Genomic DNA, 26751 nt, shown 5'->3' on the forward strand with positions numbered 1-26751 from the left:
ATGACTTTACCTAGAGGCCTCTTGGGCGTGGTTCAAGGTCATGAGTCTCAAATTTGGCTCAGATTAAATCTCTTTCAAGTTATGTTACGGAGTTTGGTTTCTTTTCCATTGACAAGATTGACACCTGGGCGTGGCGCTCGGGGAAGACTCAGGACCACTGAAGGAGCAGCCCGAACGTGGCCCCGGGTACCGGCACGGCCCCTTTGGGCCCTCCGACACCGAGCTTCTCCTTTGGTGGGACTGGTGGTTCGTCCCGAGCGCCGTTTTTGGTTGATGTTCTTGGTTTACTCTGAGCCGGTTCTTTTCCTAGGAATTGTTGTTTGGGATCCTAACTTAGATTTGGAGGTGCATCCTAAAGGGTCTTCTCGCTTGTCTTTTTATCCTAAAATTAATCTCAATTGGCTTTGCTGTGCATTTTTGAAAGAGGAAACTGAACTGTCTTGTTGGTAGATAAATGAGAGACTGAGTTCCTCAGCTCCGAAGAGAAGGGGCAACCTTACTCCTCCCAGCCTTGGGAGCCCCGGGCGACCGGGGTCCCAGGTGGGAGTTGCCTGGGGCAATTCCCCAAGGCACGAGTGGCCCCATAGGGAACCCCCCCCACACATGTTAATTAAAAGAAGGCTCTTCCAGGAAACGCATATAAGAGCTGATCACTCGGCGTTTGGAGCCCTCTCGGAGGTGCTAGACCTCCGAGAGAGAAACCTGAGACACCTAAGAGGGTGGGAGCGACTCACTCAGTGGTGAGACCTTGAGGAGCCCCACCCACAAGCAGCACACTCTGATCCACGACACCAAACCCCGTGTTACAGTTCGGTTGCTTCTTTTAAAGAAAAAATGGGACATCCTTTAAAATGGAGGAAAGACAAGGGAGAACGACCCCCATGGGGCACCGCAGTTGGTGTGTGGTGCCTCTACTTGCAAGTAGTTCTGGAAATGAAAAGAGTGGAAGGCATGCCAGGTGTTGGTAGGGCTCCAGCTGGTTATAGCTAATGCTTGTGCACAAGTTTTTACGAAAGGGCAAATGACATCCAGGAAAATTCAGAGCCGAAACGGTCGACCTACCATGCTATAGAGTTGAAGTGTCTCGAGCTATTTCTCTCTCTCCTTTTCTGGCTACTCTAAACCCTGCTAACTTTTTCTGTTGATGTCCAGATAACTCACTGTTTACGGCATTTACAATGGAAAGGCTACCTGGAGATCCTGATGCCAGTTATTGGTCAAAGGTTTATGAAAATATTTCGGTTTTGGTCTTTTAACCCTAAAGGCAGATAGAGTTTACCTCCACTGATTCAGTGTGTATAGAGAGGTACACAGAAGGTGTTTCTAAACACACTGTCATGTAATGTTAACCAGAGTGTCAGGGACTCAGAGTTGTCCTGGAAGTTGTGGTTAGAAGAGCTTAAGTTGAAAGCTTTGGTTTTCCCTTGGTCTTGTCCATTTTTGTCCCACTCTTTACAAGCGATCCGGTTATGTGTACATTATGTGGCTGTGACAAAGTTTGTGCCTGGGAAAAACATTTGTAAATTATTAATTTTTGTGTAGTAATTTATGTTAAGATGAAAAGTGAATGATGATTATAATCCAGAGAATCTCAAAACAGTCTTACTCTTTATGAATATTGCATGTACTCAAGTGTACAGCCCCCCCCCCCAAATTTTTCTGAGAACGTTTAGATTCTTTTCCAGACAGCTTAGTCTTGATCCTCACGGAAAAAGCATGCTACTTCTTTGTATCATTGTTGGAGGTGCTGAGGAGTGGCGCTGAGAGTTTTTTTTTTTTTTTCTTCTCTCTCTCTATCTCTCTCTCTGTCTAAGTGTACACTCAGGTGATCTTATGTTGATATGGGATTCAGAAAACTTAAAAGGAAGGCTTCAGTAGCAAAAATGTTCTTGCCTTGTCTGCCTGCCTCTTGTACCAATCCCTCCCTGAAGCCGGCCATAAAAACCAGAATCCCTCTACCCAAGGCAGGCTGTACAGCTCAGAACCCCTTTTTTTCTGAAAGCTAGCCTTAAAACCCAAACTTAGTCTATGTAAAATGGCCATGAAGTAATTATCTGACCTACTTTGTTCTTACTTTGTTTTACCGTAAAACCCCGTGCCAGAAAGGGCCTTGCTGCCCTGTGGCCCAGAAGGGGGAAGGAAGGCACACTGGAGAGAGTCCGAGCAGAATCTCAATGTAAAGGCCTTGCTGGTTCTGCCACTCGGCCTGTTAGAATGAGCGCACCCCCTTTTGGGCCAGTCATTTCTACTGCCCTGTCCATGCTTTCAACATAAATAATGGACAGTTTCCGCTGCACCTTTGAGTGTTTGTTCTGAAGGTGTGCATGCATAAGTTGTAATCATTTCTCCTAGTAATGTCCACGGCAGTAAATTCTCAACAGGTCTTCATGGGAACCTTTTGGGGGCCTTTGCTCCCAGAGTTTGGGGACCAGAAACACTTTGATCCCTGTGATGTCAATAAATTCTGTTTTGGGACGTGACATCTTGGAAGGATCTAACGAACTAATGGGATGTTCTAAAACGTCAACTACATTTATAACATTTAAAAGTGATGTCATATTTGTTTACTAAGTCTTACTGCAGTACTTACTTGCTTTTCTCGGTAAGATTTATGAGTTTAAGAATGAAAAGCCAATAACATAAAGTATATTTTAATCCCTGTTCCGTGTTACAGGTCTAATTTACAGGGTACAAAAATGGCAAACAGAAAAGTAACTTAAACGAGTAGGTGGAATCTAAGTAAACCGCTAAGGTAAATGAATAGATAAGATAAAGTAGGTAAATACAAATGAATAAAATTTTCCTATAATTGAAAATCTTAAAGTCATTATGTTAATTTAAAAGAGAGAATTATAAAACGTTTCGCTCGTTTGTAAGGTAAAATACTACAACATTGGTTCTTAAACATAAGTTGAAAGCTTATACCTTGTTATCTTTGTATTTAGGAATGCCAATAAAATGGGCGACTAACAAACACTTCAAAGTTACTTTAACTTCCTAGGTTTTTCTAAGAGTTGACGTGATTGTCCATATATGTGTGTAAGTAAAACTTGTAGATGAAAGAAAAATAATTCCATACAAAATTTTTTAATGAAAATATCATAAGATATCAGTATTTTGTGAAAAGATGATTTTGTCTAATTCACTGATCTTTGAAACTAAACTTCAGTATGTCAATGGTCATTAGAAATTAAGTGGATATAAAAGTTAAAGCTCATAAAAGTTTGGCCATAGATGCTGTCTCTCTGACATATCTTGGCCAAAAGTGGGGACTTGCGAACTAAAATAAAATTTTGAGGCTCACCCCCCACACACACACACTGCCGCTGCCTATAACCTGCGAGCCCCTGCCCGCTTCGAGAGGGCCCACCTCTTCAGGCGAAACCAATGTGTGCCTCTTACGTATTGATTTATGACTTTACCTATGACCCCTGTCTCCCTGAAATGCATAAAACCAAGCTATAACATACCAGCCACAGCGAGTCCACTTCCTCAAGGCCTCTTGGGCGTGGCTTGGAGTCATGAGCCTCAAATTTGGCTCAGATTAAATCTTCAAATTATGTTATGGAGTTCGGTTTCTTTTCCGTTGACGAGATTGACGCCCGGGCGTGGGGCTCGGGGAAGACTCAGGACCACCGAAGGAGCAGGCCGAACGCGGCGCCTGGTACTGGCACAGCCCCTTTGGGCCCTCCGACTCCGAGCTTCTCCTTTGGTGGGACTGGTGGGTCGTCCCGAGCGCCATTTTTGGTTGATGGTCTTGGTTTACTCTGAGCTGGTTCTTTTCCTAGGAATTGTTGTTTGGGATCCTAACTTAGATTTGGAGGTGCATCCTAAAGGGTCTTCTCGCTTGTCTTTTTATCCTAAAATTAATCTCAATTGGCTTTGCTGTGCATTTTTGAAAGAGGAAACTGAACTGTCTTGTTGGTAGATAAATGAGAGACTGAGTTCCTCAGCTCCGAAGAGAAGGGGCAACCTTACTCCTCCCAGCCTTGGGAGCCCCGGGCGACTGGGGTCCCAGGTGGGAGTTGCCTGGGGCGATTCCCCGAGGCACGAGTGGCCCCATAGGGAACCCCCCCACATGTTAATTAAAAGAAGGCTCTTCCAGGAAACGCATATAAGAGCTGATCACTCGGCGTTTGGAGCCCTCTCGGAGGTGCTAGACCTCCGAGAGAGAAACCTGAGACACCTAAGAGGGTGGGAGCCACTCAGTGGTGAGACCTTGAGGAGCCCCACCCACAAGCAGCACACTCTGATCCACGACACCAAACCCCGTGTAACAGTTTGGTTGCTTCTTTTAAAGAAAAAATGGGACATCCTTTAAAATGGAGGAAAGACAAGGGAGAACGACCCCCATGGGGCACCGCAGTTGGTGTGTGGTGCCTCTACTTGCAAGTAGTTCTGGAAATGAAAAGAGTGGAAGGCATGCCAGGTGTTTGTAGGCTCCAGCTGGTTACAGCTAATGCTTGTGCACAAGTTTTTACGAAAGAGCAAATTACATCCAGGAAAATTCAGAGCCGAAACGGTCGACCTACCACGCTATAGAGTTGAAGTGTCTCGAGCTATTTCTCTCTCTTCTTTTCTGGGTACTCTAAACCCTGCTAAGTTTTTCTGTTGATGTCCAGATAACTCACTGTTTATGGCATTTACAATGGAAAGGCTACCTGGAGATCCTAATGCCAGTTATTGGTCAAAGGGGTAGGAAAATATTTCGGTTTTGGTCTTTTAACCCTAAAGGCAGATAGAGTTTACCTCCACTGATTCAGTGTGTATAGAGAGGTACACAGAAGGTGTTTCTAAACACTCTGTCATGTAATGTTAACCAGAGTGTCAGGGACTCAGAGTTGTCCTGGAAGTTGTGGTTAGAAGAGCTTACGTTGAAAGCTTCGGTTTTCCCTTGCTCTCCGCCATTTTTGTCCCACCCTTTACAAGCGAGCCGGTTATGTGTACATTATGTGGCTGTAACAAAGTTTGTGCCTAGGGAAAAACTTTCTAAATTATTAATTTTTGTGTAGTCATTTAAGATGAAAAGTGAATGATGTTTACAATCCAGAGGATCAAAAAACAGTCTTACTCTTTATAATATTGCGTGTACTCAAGTGTATACCCCCCCCCAAACAAAAAATTGTTCTGAGACCATTTAGATTGTTTTCCAGACAGCTTAATCTTGATCCTCACGGAGAAAGCATGCTGCTTCTTTTCATCATTGTTTGAGGTGCTGAGGACTGGCGCTGAGAGGTTATGTTTTGTTTTTTTCCCTCTCTCTCTGTCTCTCTCTCTCAGTCTACACTCAGGTTATCTTATGTTGATATGGTATTCAGAAAACTTAAAACCATGGCTTCAGTAGCAAAAATGTTCTGACCTTGCCTCGTCTGCCTGCCTCTTGTACCAACCCCTCCCTGAAGCAGGCCATAAAAACCAGAATCCCTCTACCCAAGGCAGGTCATACAGCCCAGAACCCCTTTTTTTCTGAAAGTTAGCCTTAAAACCCAAACTTAGTCTGTGTAAAATGGCCATGAAGTAATTATCTGACCTGCTTTGTTCTTACTTTGTTTTACCCTAAAACCCCATGCCAGAAAGGGCCTTGCCGCCCTGCAGCCCGGAAGGGAGGAAGGCACACTGGAGAGAGGCCAAGCAGAATCTCAGTGTAAAAGCCTTGCTGGTTCTGCCACTCGGCCTGTTAGAATGAGTGCACCCCCTTTTGGGCCAGTCATTTCTACTGCACTGTCCATGGTTTCAACATAAATAGTGGACAGTTTTCCCTGCACCTTTGAGTGTTTGTTCTGAAGGTGTGCATGCATAAGTTTTAATCATTTCTCCTAGTTTATCTTCACGGCAGTAAATTCTCAACAGGTCTTCACGGGGACCTTTTGGGGGCCTTTGCTCCCAGACTTTGGGAACCAGAGACACTTTGATCCCTGTGATATCAATAAATTCTGTTTTGGGACATGACGTTTTGGAAGGATCTAACAAAATGATGGGATGTTCTAAAAAGTCTACTACGTTCATAACATTTAAAGGTTATGTCTTATTTGTTTACTAAGTCTTACTGAAGTACTTACTTGCTTTTTTCAGTAAGGTTTACGAGTTTAAGATTGAAAAGCCAAGGCCGGGCGTGGTGGCTCATGCCTGTAATCCTCGCCCTCTGGGAGGCCGAGGTGGGTGGATCGCTCGAGGTCAGGAGTTCCAGACCAGCCTGAGCGAGACCCCGTCTCTACTAAAAATAGAAATAAATTATCTGGACAACTAAAAATATATATAGAAAAAATTAGCCGGGCATGGTGGCACATGGCTGTAGTCCCAGCTACTCGGGAGGCTGAGGCAGTAGGATCACTTAAGCCCAGGAGTTTGAGGTTGCTGTGAGCTAGGCTGATGCCCTGACACTCACTCTAGCCCAGGCAACAAAGTGAGACTCTGTCTCAAAAAAAAAAAAGATTGAAAAGCCAGTAACTTAAACTATATTTTAATCCCTGTTCCGTGTTACAGATCTAATTTACAGGTACAAAAATGGCAAACAGAAAAGTAACTTAAACGAATAGGTGGAATCTAAGTAAACTGCTAAGGTAAATGAATAGATAAGATAAAGTAGGTAAATACAAATGAATAAAATTTTCCTATAATTGAAAATCTTAAAGTCATTATGTTAATTTAAAAGAGATAATCATAAAATGTTTGGCTCGTTTGTAAGGTAAAATACTACAACATTGGTTCTTAAACATAATTTTAAAGCTTATGCCTTGTTTTCTTTGTATTTAGGAATGCCAATGAAATGGGCGACTAACGCTTCAAAGTTACTTTAACTTCCTAGGTTTTTCTAAGAGTTGAGGTGATCATCTGTATTTGTGTGTAATTAAAACTTGTAGATGAAAGGAAAATAATTCCATACAAAACTTTTTAATGAAAATACTATAAGATATAAGTATTTTGTGAAAAGATGATTTTGTCTAATTCACTGATCTTTGAAAGTAAACTTCAGTATGTCAATGGTCATTAAAAATTAAGTGGATGTGAAAGTTAAAGGTCATAAAAGTTTGGCCATAGATGCTGTCTCTCTGACATATCTTGGCCAAAGGGGGGCACTTGCGAACTAAAATAAAATTTTGAGGCTCACCCTCCCCCAACACTGCCGCCGCTGCCTATAACCTGCAAGCCCCTGCTTCCAGATGGCCCACCTCTTCAGGCCAAAGGGATGTGTACCTGCCCCGTATTGATTTATGACTTTACCTAGAGGCCTCTTGGGCGTGGTTCAAGGTCATGAGTCTCAAATTTGGCTCAGATTAAATCTCTTTCAAATTATGTTACGGAGTTTGGTTTCTTTTCCATTGACAAGATTGAGGCCCGGGCGTGGCGCTCGGGGAAGACTGAGGACCACCGAAGGAGCAGGCTGAACACGGCGCCAGGTACCAGCATGGCCCCTTTGGGCCCTCTGACTCTGAGCTTCTCCTTTGGTGGGACTGGTGGGTCGTCCCGAGCGCCGTTTTTGGTTGATGGTCTTGGTTTACTCTGAGCCGGTTCTTTTCCTAGGAATTGTTGTTTGGGATCCTAACTTAGATTTGGAGGTGCATCCTAAAGGGTCTTCTCGCTTGTCTTTTTATCCTAAAATTAATCTCAATTGGCTTTGCTGTGCATTTTTGAAAGAGGAAACTGAACTGTCTTGTTGGTAGATAAATGAGAGACTGAGTTCCTCAGCTCCGAAGAGAAGGGGCAACCTTACTCCTCCCAGCCTTGGGAGCCCCGGGCGACTGGGGTCCCGGGTGGGAGTTGCCTGGGGCGATTCCCCGAGGCACGAGTGGCCCCATAGGGAACCCCCCCCAACATGTTAATTAAAAGAAGGCTCTTCCAGGAAACGCATATAAGAGCTGATCACTCGGCGTTTGGAGCCCTCTCAGAGGTGCTAGACCTCCGAGAGAGAAACCTGAGACACCTAAGAGGGTGGGAGCCACTCAGTGGTGAGACCTTGAGGAGCCCCACCCACAAGCAGCACACTCTGATCCACGACACCAAACCCCGTGTAACAGTTCGGTTGCTTCTTTTAAAGAAAAAATGGGACATCCTTTAAAATGGAGGAAAGACAAGGGAGAATGACCCCCATGGGGCACCACAGTTGGTGTGTGGTGCCTCAACTTGCAAGTAGTTCTGGAAATGAAAAGAGTGGAAGGCATGCCAGGTGTTGCTAGGGCTCCAGCTGGTTACAGCTAATGCTTGTGCACAAGTTTTTACGAAAGGGCAAATTACATCCAGAAAAATTCGGAGCCGAAATGGTCGACATACTGCGCTATAGAGTTGAACTGTCTGGAGCTATTTCTCTCTCTTCTCTTCTGGGTACTCTAAACCCTGCTAACTTTTTCTGTTGATGTCCAGATAACTCACTGTTTATGGCATTTACAATGGAAAGGCCACCTGAAGATCCTGATGCCAGTTATTGGTCAAAGGGGTATAAAAACATTTCGGTTTTGGTCTTTTAACCCTAAAGGCAGATAGAGTTTACCTCCACTGATTCAGTGTGTATAGAGAGGTACACAGAAGGTGTTTCTAAACGCAGTGTCATGTAATGTTAACCGGAGTGTCAGGGACTCAGAGTTGTCCTGGAAGTTGTGGTTAGAAGAGCTTAAGTTGAAAGGTTCAGTTTTCCCTTGGTCTTGTCCATTTTTGTCCCACTCTTTACAAGCGATCTGGTTATGTGTACATTATGTGGCTGTAACAAAGTTTGTGCCTGGGGAAACGTTTGTAAATTATTAATTTTTGTGTAGTAATTTATTTTAAGATGAAAAGTGAATGATGATTACAATCCGGAGAATCTGAAAACAGTCTTACTCTTTATGAATATTTCATGTACTCAAGTGTACAGTCCATCCCCCCCAAAAAATTGTTCTGAAACCATTTAGATTGTTTTCTAGACAGCTTAATCTTGATCCTCACGGAAAAAGCATGCTACTTCTTTGTAGCATTGTTTGAGGTGCTGAGGACTGGCACTGAGATTTTTTTTTTCCTCTCTCTCTGTCTCTTCCTCTCAGTCTACACTCAGGTGATCTTATGTTGATATGGGATTCAGAAAACTTAACTTAAAATGAATGCTTCAGGAACAAAAATGTTCTGACCTTGCCTCATCTGCTTGCGTCTTATACCAATCCCTCCCTGAAGCCGGCCATAAAAACCAGAATCCCTGTACCCAAGGCAGGTCGTACAACCCAGAACTCCTTTTTTGTGAAAGTGTTAAAGCTGGTTCCCCCCGTCCCCAGGAACAGAAAGACAGAGTCACTGAGGCTGCAAAAAGGCAAAGGAGTTTTATTGACTAGCTTGAGCTGGGGTCCAAGCCCGGAGCACCAACGCAGTGGTGGTCTCTTTCCATGGGCAGGGATCCCGCACAGCGGGGGGTGAATTTCTTTTATACTTTTCAGCAGATTACATGCACGGGGTATGCCATCCCCCCTCCCTCCCTTAATTCATTTGCTCCTTCAAAAGTGGCTGATTGTCTTGGCTCCTGATTGGTTGGTTTTCAAGCCGTGGGACTGCCTTTTGATTGGTTGGTTTTTAAGTTGCAGGACAGGCTTCTGATTACGCCTTGCCCTTCTTATCTGGTTAATTGGTTGGAAGGCCCAGGGACTTTCCAGCCCTTTATCAGGAAGTAACTTGTGGTTATCTCCGCCCGGCCTGTCAAGTCCATCTCGGCTTCACTTAAGCTAGGTCAGCAAGCCATATTTACAGAAGCAATTAGCATCCGTTAGAATCAAGCAGAGCACACTTTTTTTTTTTTAAACAACTCCTGTTCTTCAAAAGCTAGACTTAAAACCCAAACTTAGTCTATGTAAAATGGCCATGAAGTAATTATCTGACCTGCTTTGTTCTTTGTTTTACTGTAAAACCCCGTGCCAGAAAGGGCCTTGCTGCCCTGCAGCCCAGAAGGGAGGAAGGCACACTCGAGAGAGGGCAAGCAGAATCTCAATGTAAAAGCCTTGCTGGTTCTGCCACTCGGCCTGTTAGAATGAGCACACCCCCTTTTGGGCCAGTCATTTCTACTGCCCTGTCCATGCTTTCCACATAAATAGTGGACAGTTTCCCCTGCACCTTTGAGTGTTCGTTCTGAAGATATCCATACATAAGTGTTAATCCTTTCTCCTAGTAACCTTCACGGCAGTAAATTCTCAACAGGTCTTCACGGGGACCTTTTGGGGGCATTTGCTCCCAGACTTAGGGGACCAGAGACACTTTTATCCCTATGATGTCAATAAATTCTATTTCAGGACGTTACGTTTTGGAAGGATCTAATGGGATGTTCTAAAACGTCTACTACGTTTATAGCATTTAAAAGTGATGTCATATTTGTTTACTAAGTCTTACTGAAAGACTTACTTGCTTTTCTCGGTAAGATTTATGAGTTTAAGATTGAAAAGCCAGTAACTTAAACTATATTTTAATCCCTGTTCCATGTTACAGATCTAATTTACAGGGTACAAAAATGGCAAACAGAAAAGTAATTTAAATCAATAGCTGGAATCTACGTAAACTGCTAAGGTAAATGAATAGATAAGATAAAGTAGGTAAATACAAATGAATAACATTTTCCTATAATTGAAAATCTTAAAGTCATTATGTTAATTTAAAAGAGATAATCATAAAATATTTGGATCATTTATAAGGTAAAATACTACAACATTGGTTCTTAAACATAAGTTTAAAGCTTATACCTTGTTATTTTTGTATTTAGGAATGCCAATAAAATGGGCGACTAACAGTTCAAAGTTACTTTAACTTTCTAGGTTTTTCTAAGAGTTGATGTGATCATCTGTGTATGTATGTAATTAAAACTTGTGGATGAAAGGAAAATAATTCCATACAAAATTTTTTAATGAAAATATCATAAGATATAAGTATTTTGTGAAAGATGATTTTGTCTAATTCATTGATCTTTGAAACTAAACTTCAATATGTCAATGGTCATTAAAAGTTAAGTGGATGTGAAAGTTAAAGGTCATAAAAGTTTGGCCATAGATGCCATCTCTCTGACATATCTTGGCCAAAAGGGGGGGACTTGCCAACTAAAATAAAATTTTGAGGCTCACCCCCCCACACACCGTTGCCGCCGCCTATAACCTGTGAGCTCCATTTTCCTAAAGAACCAGATGGAGGGAAAATAGGAAACGACTAACATTCTATGAGAATATGATTATTGGGATTTAGTTTTGACTAGAATGTCTGTCCCTCTAGGAGACCAACATTTAGCTTGTTGCATATTATGGAGCAATGTTTTTAATAAATGTACTGCAAACCACGTGTAATCCAACTCAATGAAAAAAACCAACTGAAATCTCAAGCTATTTTGAAACAGGAAGGAGAAAATTTGCAAATATAAGGTTTTCCCAACTAAAGCAGAGAAGGCAAAACATATGAACCCTTTGGAAGGTATTAAAGAGGCTGTCACAATCTGACTGCGAAGCAAGGTCATTGTCAGTCCTCAAATGCCCTTGGTCTCTGCCTCCAAAAGGAAAAAAAAATCATTTTTTTTCTAAGTTACAATAGTCAAGCCTGTAAATAAATATTTTTAAATTTCCGAAGCTGTATCTCCCCACTAAAAGATGCTCAAAATTAAAAAAAATATAAATCAAAATATTTTTTTAGCTACTTTCGTCAAAAAGCTAAATATTTTGTAAGGTCTCAGTATGCATGTCCGCCCTGTCTTTATCACGCTGTAACACACCATCTCTTGGGTTTTGCCATAACAGTAGGTAACAAGGCTTCCAGGCTCTCTTCAACGCCTCCAAGCTCCCCTTTCTCCAAACACAAAAGGAAGACGAAAACTACAAATCCCCATCTGCCCACCCTGCAGTTCCTGGGAAGAGACAGTCCTCAAATTGTTCCTGCCTAGACCCCTGAAGCCTGGAGAAGGAGATGGGGACAGGTGTGGCAGCGGGCGAGGAAGGACGTCCAATGAGGGGACAGACGGGAGAAGGGACATGGAGAGGAGGGGTCAGCGGAGATAAAACAGTGAGGGGGATGAGAAGGAAGAGCAAAAAAACTGGGAGAAAGGAGTGAGGATCACAGAAGAGAGAGAAAGATAAAATGGAAGAGAAAAAGAAGAAAGGGTCAGGGTTAAAGGACGGGGAGACTGTGGCAAAGAGAACGTGGAAAGGCTGTCACTGGGAAGAAGGGAGGTTAAGGCGGTGCCACCTACAGGGCTTTACCCCAGCAGGTGAATGGGCTGCACGGGGAAGGGGGAACTGGAAACCGAGCGGGTGGTAGCAAGGGGCTCTGGGCAAAGGCAGGAGCCTGAGGGAGACACCTGAGCCAGGGAGCAACACGCACGCGGGGGACGCGGCGGCGGCAGCGGCTGTGGCTTGGGTGGGCCCCGCTCCCTCACCGTGGCTGAGCCGGCCTGATCCTCGGGCGCAGCTTCTGCCCCGGGTGCGCCGGTGGCTGGACCGGAGCCCGCCCCCAGGCTGATCCAGCGCTGGGGCTCGGCCCCAGCCTTGGCCTCTTTCCCTCAGAAGTCGGAAGTGCCGCGACCACAGCCGGCAGTGGAGCGCAGACTCCACCTCGCTAGAGCCGTGCCTGCGCGTTCCTGTTTCTGTTGCTGGGTCCTGGGGTCTGTGTCACTGAGCAGCCGGCAGAGGGCAGGCTTCTAATTGTTGAAAGCCCTGGAGTGTCTGAGCGTGTCCAAGGGGGTTGTTGGGGACCTGTCACCTGGGTGCTGCTGGGTGAAGCCTGGGGGACTGCAGGGGACTGCCACAGTGGGTATGGGGAGCAGCCCTGCTCCGATGGCCAAGAAGCTGAGGAGTCTGATCTAAGATCAGGAGGGAACACTGGGCACCGACTCCCAGCCCAGGCATCTTCCATCCCATCCCTCCATCCCCCTCGCCTGTGAGAAACTGGAACCCGCATATATTGCTGCTGAGAGTGAAAAATGGTGCAGCTATTGTTGAAACACTTTGGTGGTTCCTCAAAAGGTTAAGCATAGAATTACCGTATGACCCAGCAAGTCCACTTACAGGTGTGTAACCAAAAGAATTCAGAACAGAGATTCAAACTTACATTTGCATAGTAATGTTCATAGCAACTGTATTCACGCTAACCAAAAGGCAGAAACAACCCCAATGTCCATCAACAGATGATAAATGGATAAAGAAAATGTGGCAAGTACACAAAGAGGAATATTACTCAGCCATGAAAAGGAATGGAGTTATATGACACCTGCTACAGCATGGGTGAATCTTGGAAACATCATGATAAATGAAATAAGCCAGGCACAAAAGGACAAATACCATATGATTCCACTTCTGTGAAATATCTAGAATAGGCAGATTCATACAGACAAAGTATGTTAGAGGTTACCCGGGGCTGAGGGCAGGGGAAATGGGAGTTATCGCCTAATGGTTACAGAGCTTCCAGTTGGTATGATGAGAAAATTGGAAATATATAATGATGATGGTTGCACAGCATTGTGAATTTACTTAACGCCAGTGAACTACACTTACAAATGGTTACAGTGGCAAATTGTGTATATCAGAAGAAAAATAGGTTTAAAGTGAAATACTTTTTAAGATACATAAAAGCTGAAAGAATCAATCAGCAACACACTCTTAAAATGCAAGAAATGTTAGACGTACTTTAGGCAGGAGAAAAATGATACCAGATGAGATTATGTTTAGAGATCTGCCCATGGTAACCAAATGGGTAGTATGTGACTTGTTTTCTTTTTAAAACGTCTTTAAAAGATAATTGACTCTTTAAACAAAAATAACAATAATGAAATTGGGGTGTATAACACATGTGTAAGTAACATATATGACAATACCATAGAGACCCAAGGGGAAGCGATGGAAGTGTGGAGCATTCTGTATGGCTCTTACGCAGCACAGAAAGTGGTGTCATATCACTGGAAGGTAGAAACCAACGGTATTGTTTCATATCCTATGCTGCACAGGACAGGTGCCCCCACAGAGAACTCTCCAACCCAAAATATAAGGTTGAGAAACCATGCCCTAAAGCTAAATAACTAAAACAGTAAAACAAAAAGTTATAGCTAATGGGCCACAAAGGAAATAAGAATGAAAAAATACTCAATGCAAATGAAGTCATAAAAGAAAACAGAGCAAAGAGCTGATGAGATGAAGAGAAAATATACAGGACGTCTTTGGTGAATGGAACATGGTGGAAATGACATGGTATCAGCTTCCAGGCCCAGGACTCATGAAACCAGCAGCTTCTACTGTCTGTCTCTTGGAACATTTGCTCTGGAGGAAGCCATCGCTCACATTGCCACCTGGGCTCCACCTCTTGTCATACCACTGGTGGCATTAGATTGTCATAGCATTTAAAAAGAAATATTTACAGGTAAATCTGACAAAACTACAAAAGACCTGTACTACAAAAACTGTAAACATTGCAGAGTAAAAATAAAGGAGACCTTAGCAAAGGGAGAGATACTCTTTCTTCGCAGGTCAGAAAAACACTCAGACATCAGTTCGGACCAAATTGATCTGCAGATTCAGCACAAGCCCAGTCAACATCTAAGTGTTCTCTGTTATAGAAATTGTCAAGCTGATTCTAATATTCATGTGGACATGCAAATGACATAGAATAAGTCCTCCAGAAAAAAAAAAGAACAAAATTCAAGGACTAATACCACTCAATTTCAAGATTAATAAAGCTATGGTAATCAAGACAGTGGTATAAAGACAAATAGATCAATAGAACGAAATAGAGAGTTCAGAAACAGACTCACGGCCGGGTGCAGTGGCTCACTCCTGCAATCCCGGCACTCTGGGAGGCCAAGGAGGGAGGATCACTCGGGGTCAGGAGTTTGAGACCAGCCTAAGCAAGAGTGAGACCCCGTCTCTACTAAAAATAGAAAAAAAAAATTAGCCAGGTGTGGTGGTGGCACCCGCAGTCCCAGCTACTCAGGAGGCTGAGGCAGGAGGATCACTCAAGCCCAGGAGCTAGAGGCTGCAGGGAGCTAGGCGGACACCATGTCACTCTAGCCCAGCGACTTGAACAAGCCTCTGTCTCAAAAAAAAAAAAAGGAAAATAGACTCACTCAAGCATGGAAAACAGATGTGTTACAGATGAGCAAAGGCCATGCAGTGGAAAAAGGATTGTCTTTTCAATAAAGTGTGCAGGAAAATGTGGCTACTCGTGTATCAAAAAAAAAAAATTTAACTCATTCCACATCTCATACATATACGAAAAGTAACTTAAAATGGGCCATAAATATAAATGTAAAACTATAAACTTCCAGAAGAAAATAGAAAATGTTTGTGATCTTGGGCTAGGCAAAGACGTCTTAAATATAACACCTGAAGCATGGTTTTCTGAAAGAGCACGCAGAATTTTATCAAGATTTTATTTTATTTTATTTTTTTTTTTTGAGACAGAGTCTCACTTTGTTGCCCGGGCTAGAGTGAGTGCCATGGCATCAGCCTAGCTCACAGCAACCTCAGACTCCTGGGCTTAAGCGATCCTACTGCCTCAGCCTCCCGAGTAGCTGGGACTACAGGCATGAGCCACCATGCCCGGCTAATTTTTTTGTATATATATTTTTAGTTGGCCAGATAATTTCTTTCTATTTTTAGTAGAGACGGGGGTCTCACTCTTGCTCAGGCTGGTCTGGAACTCCTGACCTCGAGCGATCCACCCGCCTTGGCCTCCCAGAGCTAGGATTACAGGCGTGAGCCACCGCGCCCGGCCTAAGATTTTAAACTTATATTCTTCCAAAGACACTGTTAGAGTGAAAATACCAACCATAGACTGGCAGGAAATATTTGCAAAGCCTGTACCTGATAAAGGACTTATATCCAGAATATGTAAATAGGTCTCAAACTCAGTAATAAAAAATAAATAACCCAATAACAAAATAAGCAAAAAATCTGGCTAGATACTTCACCAAAGAAGATGCTCAGAAGACAAGTAAGTATGCTCAATGTCATTAGTTGTGGGGGAACTGCGACTTGCACCACAGTGAGAATTGCTGCGCACCTGCCCGAGTGGCTGAAAGAAAGAGACTGGCGGGCCACGCAGGGCTGACTTCACGGGCCTGTGACCTGTGCAGTGACACAGAACCCCTGCACAGAGGGCCCTGCGCCTTGTTTCATGCCCTCCTGTTTTCATCTTGAAATCCTTAATGATCTTAGAACAGGGAGCCCGGCGTTTTCATTTTGCCCAAGACCCAGCAAATTATATAGCCAGTCTCAACTCCACATGTTAGCAAGGATGGGGGAAAGTGGGGCTCTCATACACCGCTGGTAGGAATGTAAAATGGAACCACCACTTTGGAAAACAGTTGGGCAATGTCTTAAGTGTTTACCTCCCGTAGGACCCAGCATTCCCACGCTTAGGTGTATACCCAAGAGAAATAAAAATATATGTGAAAGATTATGTAGATTTTATGGGGATTAACTAACCAATAAAATCCCTTTTCTTTCCATTATATCTTTCATGAATAGTGAAGGCATTACAAATACTTTCTCTTTAAAAAGTTTCTCTATTATGATTGTCCCAAAGGTTACACTGCAAATAATTACATTAGATTTTGACCTCTTATTTATGCAGTGACATTAATTAAAAGTAGAAAAGTAAAACATTTATTTATCTTAAAGCTAGTAGAGACTTAACTATCCCTTCCATAACAGGCAGAGTTTTCATTTGGGAGAAATAAACCGTTTTTACTGTGACACATACACTACTTACATTATTAACATTGGTTCCATTTTATAAAAAATATTTTTAATTCTAAGTTGTGATTTCAGTAATGATGAATTGTACATTTTATAGCTTGCTCTAATCTTTTTACACAATTAAATTGGACCTATCCCCAAGTTTTACCAACTTTTTAAAAACTTACCAGTCTATAACAATGACACAACTGATGAAAATGACATATCTGTGTAACAATGCAAAACTCACCATAGGTTCAAGAATAATGTACTTGTTTCATATCTGAAGATTAAACATATTGTAAATTTGGAGGGGGAGGTGTCTTTTTCTTTTTTTGGAGACAAGGTCTCGCTCTGTTACCTGGGATACAGTACAGTGTTACTACCACAGCTCACTGCAACTTCAAACTCCTAGGCTCAAGTGATCCTTCTGCCTCAGGCACTCCAGTAGCTGGGACTACAGGCACATGCCACCACACCTGGCTTTTCTCCCCCCCTCCCATTTTAGTAGAGATGGGGTCTCGCTCTTGCTCAGACTGGTCTTGAACTCCTGGCCTCAACCAGTCCTCCCTCCTTGGCCTCCCAAAGTGTTAGGATTATAGGCACGAGCCACTGCACCAGGCCTAAAATATACTGTAAGTTGTACAGTCCATTTCCTTGGTAGTTGGGAAAAAGAGCACAGGCAACAGCAGAGGACTGTCCTGGGACACTCTTCATCACACAACCAGTGACAGTTTAGTCAAAATCGCACCCGAAAGCCCAACCTTGACTACTCAAGACACAGGGCTATGCTCTGCCATCAATTAGAAAATGGTTACCTTTCTGAAAACCCTCAGGATAAATTTCCTTCTGGTTTTAGCATTGTGAATAAAAGCTACGGTTCACCTGGGCAACAAATTTGCTTTATGACCATCACTAAAATGTTGAGCTTGCCCTTTATACCAAAAGCCAAATTTGTGACACATCCTTAACAAGCTGTAGGAATTCATGGAAGACTTTCTCGTATTAGGTTTCCTCCTGGCTCTATTTTAGATCCTAAACTTCATTTCTCTTTTCCTCATCCTTCTCATCCCCTTCTAATATATATAGCCTTACTCTGTATCTTCTTTTCTAATTGTCCTCAAAATATTTTTGGAACAAAAGCTCTAATAAAATATACCGTGTATACTGATTGATACACATGAGGACAATGTGCACACACGCACACACATGGATTAAAAGCCAACCGAATTTTATTTTTCCTTCAGGATGATGGGGACCCTGCTTCCTGCACTGTGTGGCTTGCATCTTGCACCGACAGCACTGGTGACAGCGCCAGTCTCACTCTTGGCCAGTGGCAAACATTCCCATCTCTTTTGTTTCTCCATTCCTCAGCAGTTGAGAATAGGAATTAATCAATGTCTCATAATGAAATGGGATGTTTCAAAATGTTACATTAAAGCTCAATTCCACCATTGAAAATATTTGTTATATGTTTTTCTTATTATATACATTTACTAGCCCTAAACCAAATCTAACTGTATTTTGTACAACACTTAGTACACAATCTATTTTAACAGAACTCTAAGACAAACTTTCAATGATTAGCAAACTTTATGATGTATAACCTACTAATTTTATTGAATGGATTTTCTTTCAAAATAAATTATGTAATTAAAAATTAGAAAATTACATCTTTCTAAATCATATACATTTTTAAAACTTCTATTTTCATTTTAAACTCAATTATAAAATATTATCATAATAATGTACATTGTACCTGAAAAGCCCTAACCTCACCATGATATAACTCATCCATGTAACCCAAAATACTTGCACCCCCTAAATCTATTGAAATAAAAAAAAAAAACTAAAAAAAAGGTCACAATAAAATTATATGCATTGTCCATTTGTCAGAGAAAAATAATTAATGGTAAATACTAGGCCTTCTTTTTCAATTCTGTATGAAATTTCTCTTGATAACACTTGATAGAATTCTACTCACAACAACACTCAGCCAAATACACTTCTTTCTATAGTGCCAAGTGTTCAAAAACACACAGCATTCAAATAATGTAGTTTCCATGTAATTAGGATATCATTTTCAGTTTGATAATCTGGCATAGAAAAGTCTTCAGTGGAAGAAAAGAGAAATACCTAAAAAGAAACAGTTGACTTAAATGATGATGATTACTACTGAATGAACCGGTTCCCTAAAACATAGTGGAATAGGCTGTCAATGCCTGAATGTGACTGAGATGTGCACATCTGGGAACAGAAGGAAAGCTCTGCTGGCAACACAACAGTGATCCGACCAGGCAGGATAATCAATCCTTTCATTACATATCCCACCTCCTGACCCCTGTTTATCATCCACGTTCCCCAACAGGCTTCTGTGCCATCCACTTACTCGTTCTTTAAAATTTTTCATTTAGAAATTACTCATACAAGGAAGTATTTTAAAATATGTGCAGTTTGAAGAATAAAAGAAACACCAGAGAAACCACCACCTCGCCTCAGAAAGAGCAGAAGCTCCTTGGATAGGCCCCCTCCTGCTGGCTCCTGCCCCCACCACCAGTGTCCTTAATTCTGTGTTAACCATCTCCCTGTTTTTGTCTTCATACCGTTGGGTCCTGTGTATGTGCATCCCTTAAAAACACGTTGCTCTGTGCTGCCGGTTTTTGAGCTTTACAGAAATGGAGTCATTCTCCAAGTATTCTTTTGTAATTTGATTCCTTTCTTTCACATTATATTTTTGCAATTAATCCATATTGATGTGTGAGGCAACAGTTTATTTTTATTGTAGTGTAATAGCCTGTTATATAAACATGACTATCCGTTCTGCAGCTAATGATCCTTTGTTGTTTCTATATTCTGCTGCTGGTGTTACAGTTGCTCTGGCCTAAATATTTTTCACAAATTGAATGTTATATTTTATAGTTCATGCTTTAATTTTAACCACATTTATCAACTTTGCTCTTTATTCATTCTTACATTTCAGAACTTTTATTTGGGATCATTTTTTTTCCTACCTAATGTAAACCATTAAGAATTTCTTTTCTCTCAGACTTTGTCTAAAAAAGCCTTTATTTCAATTTCTTACTTGAAAGGTAAGTAATTCTAGGCTGAGAGTTAATATCTCTCAAGACATATTGAAGCTATTGTTCCAGTCATTTGAATTCCAGTGCTACAGTTAAGAAGTCAGTCATGAGTCTAACTACCACACCTTTATAAATGATGTCTTTTCAAAAATCTATTGTCTGTATTTAAGGTTTTCTCTTTCCCTCTAGTAAATTCTGCAGTTTTCACTATAATATGGCTAAATGTGGATATCCTTTTGATTTGTTCTGCACTGGGCTTCCTGGATTTAGTACTAGTATCTTTTACCCAATATCTCTATAAATAGTGATTCTTCCTCATTTCCTCTATCATCTCCTTCTAGAACCATAGATATGTAGATCTGTCAGTGAACTCGTATCCAGCACATATGAAGAACTCTATAACACTTCAGTAAGAATGCTGAAATAAACCAACTCACTAGGAAATGGGCAAAGGAACTGAACAGACACTTTGTGAAAGAAGATATCATTGGTCAATAGGCACATTAAAAGGTGCTTACATCAGGAAAATGCAAACTTAAACTTTGTGAGATGCCACTAACAAACCCACTGGAATGACACAAATTTTATAAGATGGACAATACCAGGTGTGGAAAACTTGGAATTCTCATATACTGCTGGTGGAAATGTAAACTCTTCACTTTGGATAACAGTTGTGCTGTTTCTAATAAAGTTAAACATACATTTATCATATGGCCTAGTGATTCCACTCTTAGATATTTATCCCAATACACGCCTACACCTGTACATAAAAGCACACTCTATCTTATGTCATAATAACCCCCAAATGTCCCTTCAGCAGATAAATGGATTTAAAAAATCATGGTGTATATATATATATGCACACAATGGACTACTACTCAGCAATGAAAAAGAATGAACCACCAACATCCTTAAGCAGATGAATCTCAAAACATGTTGATAAAAAAAGCCGATCATGGAAAGTAATATACTGTATAATTCCACTTATATAAAATTCCAAAGCAGGCAAAGCTCATCACTGTGACAGAAAGCCAATCAGTGATGGAGTGGGGCTGGAGGGCAGGGTGGGCTGGCCACCCAGGAGCACAGAGAACCTGTATCTTGAATGAGATGGTGGAGACACACAGGCACCGATTTACAGACAAAGTAAGAAAAACGACTTCCTCGAGAAAACAGCCAGTTAATAGTAGAGCAATATTAGCATTAGTCTTGGTCTATTAACATTTTCAAGCTTTCTCTCAGAAGGACAAACTGGCTGCAGGAAAAGAGCTCACGTGCACCCAGCATGTAACAAACACTGCTGGAGACAGCTGGGTGAGGGCCACATGCCAGCCACATGCGACAGAGACCCCGACCTCACAGAGACCACACACCGGTGGGAAGAGGTTTCACGGCAGAGGGCAAAGAACACTATGGCACTGCCAACAAGCAATTTAACCATATGGTCGGCTACAGGGGCCCCTAAAGTATCTCCCACAAGAGTTTTTAAGGCCTTTATGTTTAAAGTATAAAGAACAAGGTAGACTCACAACAAACAATAAAGTAAGGTAGATCCTTACCTAACACATAAAAAGATAACTACAGATGGTTTAAAGACCTAACTATGAAAGGTAAAACTATAAAGTTAGTAAAGGAAAATGTAGGGAATATTCTTGTTGCCTTAAGGACTTCTTAAATAAAATTTCAAAAGCATAAAACAGTAGGCAAACTAGACTGAATTTGATCACATCCAAATTAGAATTTTCTGTTCAGTACACTATGGAAAAAATTAACAAACAGATGACAGAGAAAAGATTTACAAACCATAAAACCTATAAAGGAATTATTGTCCAGTGTAACAAGAGCTTCTGCAAGTCAACAGGAAAAGACAGCAATCCCAGTGGGAAATGGGCAGAAGGCAGTAACAGGCACCCGCAGCAAAGGAAGCCCAGAACCATATAAGAACACCAAGAGCTGCCTAAACCAAATACAGAAATGCAAATTAAAACATCCCTCTGAATGACAAAATTTGGGCAAGTGAACGTCAAGTATATGCAGATGTACAGGAAAACAAAACTCAATGTGCACGGCGCTACCAAACTTGTAGACTGAGGCATCCTTTCTTAAGAGCTTAGTCAAATTAAGTACCCATATGCACATGGCATCACCACGGAGGAATTCTTTCTGGACGTACATCGCAGTGAGTGGCCGTGAAGAGCTGGGGCAATGCACAGTCATCTGGGCTGGAGGGAAGCCAGAGACACTCGCCTGCGTGTCCATGGTAGGGAAATAATTCAAAGCACGAGGCAAGGGTGTGATGCGAGGGGACACAGAGCATGGTGAAAACACCCAGGTTATCCTAGCATGCGATGGTGACAGCACGGTGATGAAAAAGGCAGAGGACACTCACCTCAGGGTTGTAGACAAAGCCAGATGAGGTAATGCACGTAAAGTGCCCAGTCCCTTGCCCTTAGTCCTACGAAAGTAATTTCTGCTCCTTGGTATAGGTTACCCCTCTGAGCTTTCACCCCACTGTTTGTTTATTTGTGCAGCTGGAGCACGGAGCTTTGTTACGAGAACTTAATAGAAGATGCAGTGGCCACGTGAGTGCCCGGGGGAGGCGAGGCCTCTGGAGTCTGCGGGTCCCCTGTGCACAGCAGCCCCTGTATGGCAGGACAAGCCCTCATCCCGCCTGCATCTCCAGCTGCGCACCTAGAGAATCATTAAAGCCAGTGCCATGTGGCTGTGTTGCGGGTAAATGAGATAATGCAAACCTCATAACAAGTGCTCGTTCACCTCGCTTCTCCTCCCTCCCAGGTATGGGGAGGCACCGTCTTACCAGGGGGAGCCCCGTGCCACCATCACATGTTGCGGTGGCCACGCGACAACATGGAGGACAACTCAGCCATGCTGAGACAACACATACATATACAGAAAATGACTAGAAAGAACAACATCAAAATGAGTACCTTAGTTGAATTTGGGTAGAGAAATTATAGGTGGTTATTTTTCTGTTTTTGTATTTTCCGAGTATCCTATTATATGGTTATGTTACTTTTAGAAATGTAATATTTCATGGCAAACAAGTATTTTACTTTAAAATTGCATTGAACAAAAAGTGTTAAACTTCAAAACCTAAACAGCATCTTTATAGATTCTCTATCAAATGGAGTTAATTTTAAAATTCTAGAATATATTCTGAAGCACTAGGTTCTTCTTAATTCTAACACTTAACCTGGGAGAAGTAATTTACTCTGAGAGCTGCATTCTTCACCTATGAAGTGGGGCTAGTTTTAACTCACAGTTGTGAGGATGAAATGAGATAATATGTAAGTACCATGGAGATGGATCATGTTTTGAAAACTTCAAAGTTTGCAAAGATATAAATATAAACCCCTTAAATACCAGAAGAAAAAATTTTAAATGTTTAGTAGCTTGAACTCCAACATTAGATAGACCTATATTCAAATTTTAGCTCTGCCACCGACAACCTGGATGACTTTGGGCAACTACTTCACCTTCTCACTACAGTACCTTCTCAGCAGTGTGGGGGTAATGACCACATGCCTGTGTTGCTGTGAAAATTAAATGAGATAAGTAACTTATGTATAGCACAGTGCTTGTCACAAAATAATGGCTCATTTAATGTTACCAATTATTATAATCCTCCTTAAAACCACTTCTGCAGTTAATGAAACTGAATATTATTATTAACATCTCAATCACTGTTTCACATTAAGATACAAAAATAGAAAAGACATTCCCTACCCTTAAGGTTCTCACAGTCAATAAAAGAAATGGAAATATATTTCAAAGATCATAGGAGACTACAATAACTAATAAAATCAAATTTTATATCTATTACTATGAGAATAAAGACAAAGGGGAACAGGATTGGTTACAATGAGGAATGTATCAAAATCTCAAAGGAGATGATATTTTAGTTGGATCCTGAAAGACTGGGTATGATTTTGTCCATTAATGAAGGAAAAATACAAAATTAAAAATCCAAGCCAGGCATGATGGCACATGCTTGTAATCCCAGCTACTCAGGAGGGTAAGGTGGGAGGATCATTTGAATCCAAGAGTTCGAGTCCAGGCTGGGCAACCTAGCGAGATCCCATCTCTTAAAAAAAAAATCTATACAGTGCTCAGGCCATTGAGACTTGTCTCATCAGATGGAACACTGAGAGGGGAAAGGCTGGCTGTAAAAAGAAGAAATATTATGATCTAATTGTGAAGAGCTTTATAAAAATGCCCTGCCCCATTATTTGGACTTTATGCACAATAGGGAAATCAAAAGAGGATTAAAGAACACAATCAGACCTAAAATTTAGAAAAATAACTGGTAAAATTAGGTTGACTTAACAGTGCCAGGAAAGACTTCCCAGGGATGACATTTGGAAGAAGAGTCTGGGAAGGTCATCCCAGGTGGCGTGTGGGAGACACAGACCTGAGGACCTGCCAAGCGCATCTCCGGCTTCTGGAGCATAGCAGAGTGGGGGCAGCGGAGGTGATGTGGAAGACACGGGCCAAGACAGCGACACCTTTGCCCAGGAATGTGGGCTTCAAGGGCAAGAGAGAAAGGCCTGCGATGGTAGAGCGATCTGAGAAGATGACGTTGTGGAAAAACAGGGGCTGGAGGAACAGGCAGGAAATCACAAGAGTGAAAACTCAGCCCAGAAGAGGGAAGAGCAGATGGACTCAAGAGACATTTGAGGGGACCATTCAGTCTAGCCTGGGAGGGAAAAAAAATGAGTATGTTCTATTTTTTACCATTTTTCTATTCAAAAAGCACTCACTATTCCCCTCTACCTATGGATTAAAATGTCAATGCTAGCATTCAAGGCCTTCCTAGTCTGACCTCTCTGCCTTTTTATCCACTTTCCTTACACCCCACGGTCCCTCTACTTGGACTGTCCTCTCTGCCATGTCAAACCCCATCTGACGATTGAGGCCTGACTAATTCCATGCCACCCACAAGGCCTTCCGAGCTCTCCTGGTGCCTCTCCCCTCAAACAAAGCCTCCAGTGTTGTAAATTAATAAACCCTCATCATGTGGTAACGACCCTCTCCTATTACTAGGTACTACTGTATGATTCTTTAACAGCTGTTTACATTTCTATGTGCCTTGTCTGTATGTTTCCTTCATAGAACTGCAAAGAAATGTCAAGCACATGACCGCAGCTAGACAATCCAAGGCAAGATGAATGTCAGAAGATTTTGGCTTCCTGGAAAAAACTCACCATGGACTTTGGTTATTCAGAATTAGCTACTTCTTCTGTAAGGCTATCAGGTAAAATAAAATAGTAATGATAAGAGTGGTAAAGTATACCTGCCAATCCACTTTCACAATAAGATATGTAAGAAGAACAAATCAATATAGGTTGAAAGGAGAATACAATGAGTAATTCCATGAAGAATCCTTGGAATTACATAAGCAGCATAATAACAAGTAGTTTTTCAAACTAACTTATTTACAAAGAAGTAATTTAGGAGTGGCCATTCTCCTCCTCTCTAATAATTTTAAGAGAGAGAGGCCGGGCGCGGTGGCTCACGCCTGTAATCCTAGCTCTGGGAGGCCGAGGCGGGTGGATCGCTCGAGGTCAGGAGTTTGAGACCAGCCTGAGCAAGAGTGAGACCCCGTCTCTACTAAAAATAGAAAGAAATTATCTGGCCAACTAAAAAATATATATACAAAAACATTAGCCGGGCATGGTGGCTCATGCCTGTAGTCCCAGCTACTAGGGAGGCTGAGGCAGTAGGATCGCTTAAGCCCAGGAGTTTGAGGTTGCTGTGAGCTAGGCTGATGCCACGGCACTCACTCTAGCCCGGGCAACAAAGTGACACTCTGTCTCAAAAAAAAAAAAAAAAAAAAAGAGAGAGAGAGACATAGCAAACTTTAACTTAAATAAACAGTTTCTGGAAATTGGGCTTCAACAAGTGAAATTATAATACATAAAAAAAGAAATAATATGTACCTAGTTGCAACTTCAAAGTCAAGCTACACACGAAGAGGACTTACAGTTTGGGCTTATATATATCTGTAGCAACAGGAAGAACTCCAGGAGAACTCAGAAATTTCAATGCCAAACATGTCACAAGAGGTCAGAGGTCACATTTTCTAACTTGGGTTTTACCCTAAAGTAAGCAATACATGTAATTAATTGATGCCCTAATTCTGAAACATTAACTTGAATGGGACTAGTCTACCAATCCGCTGTTAGTCTAATCATGCTAGTCACAATGTGATCACCTCTAAAAACACAAAGTCAAAGTTACTCAAGACAGAAAGGAAACACCTAGGTTGACTATTTTGATTGCTTTTTCCCAGTAGTCAATAAAAAATAAGTTAACCTCCCCAATCACACTGCCTAGCTAATAATGCCAGCAGAGACTAGTAAAAAATCCATATCTGTTTCAAAAGCATGTCTTTAAACTATAACTATTACTTAAAATAATTATAAACTTCTAATGCCATGTTATAATTACCCAAATTAGATGTGCATAATTTGTTTGGTTTAAAGAAAAGCAAGTGATATATGTAACTTGATTTTATTGGACATTAAACTATACATGGCATTTAGAGAAATAACATGACAATGAGTTATGAATCATATTAGGAATCTGCATGACTGAAGGCTTAAATTTCACTTGTTACTGATTCTTTGTTCTTTGATTCTTCACCCTTTACATCTTGATTGGAAATCTGTAAAACAAGGGCATCATCTGAAGCATAAAAATATTTTATAAATATTTAATAGAAATGTTAAGTAACTGAGTATTTCAAAGCTTTAATGACACCTATCCAAATTACATAAAAGTGATGAATTCATGTGACAACTATAGTGTTTACAGACATTTAAACTGAAAAGAGGACTACTATTATCATGCGTATCTTCATACAACCCTCAACTGACTACTGTATTTCCTTTTTTAATAATAAAATGACTCAATTGTTTCAATTTTACGATGATTAAACATTAGAAGACATCCTTCCATTTCTAGAAATGTAAAACGTTTTTACTGAGAGGCCAAAATTCATGCTT

At 41.5% G+C, this 26751-nt stretch overlaps 2 long non-coding RNA genes across 16 annotated transcripts in view; one reads left to right on the top strand and one right to left on the bottom strand.

The window, feature by feature from the left end:
• The window catches only part of LOC123630843, a 67164-nt gene that overhangs the window by 19664 nt on the left and 20749 nt on the right, over nucleotides 1–26751 (top strand). For 8 of the 13 annotated variants that reach the window (XR_006732779.1, XR_006732786.1, XR_006732784.1 and 5 more), the window contains exon 5: nucleotides 24857–24998. This is a non-coding gene — a long non-coding RNA (uncharacterized LOC123630843). Of the gene's footprint in view, nucleotides 1–11717; nucleotides 12286–20064; nucleotides 20430–24856; nucleotides 25022–26751 lie in introns of those variants that run through there. The other 5 variants (XR_006732776.1, XR_006732778.1, XR_006732782.1 and 2 more) reach the window with 3 other exon arrangements.
• Nucleotides 26239–26751, bottom strand: part of LOC123630842 — a 30919-nt gene continuing 30406 nt past the window's right edge. For all 3 annotated transcript variants that reach the window (XR_006732775.1, XR_006732774.1, XR_006732773.1), the window contains one exon: nucleotides 26239–26411. This is a non-coding gene — a long non-coding RNA (uncharacterized LOC123630842). The remainder of the gene's footprint in view (nucleotides 26412–26751) is intronic.

The sequence above is a fragment of the Lemur catta genome, chromosome 1 (assembly GCF_020740605.2).
Source record: "Lemur catta isolate mLemCat1 chromosome 1, mLemCat1.pri, whole genome shotgun sequence".
Lineage (NCBI taxonomy): Eukaryota > Metazoa > Chordata > Mammalia > Primates > Lemuridae > Lemur > Lemur catta.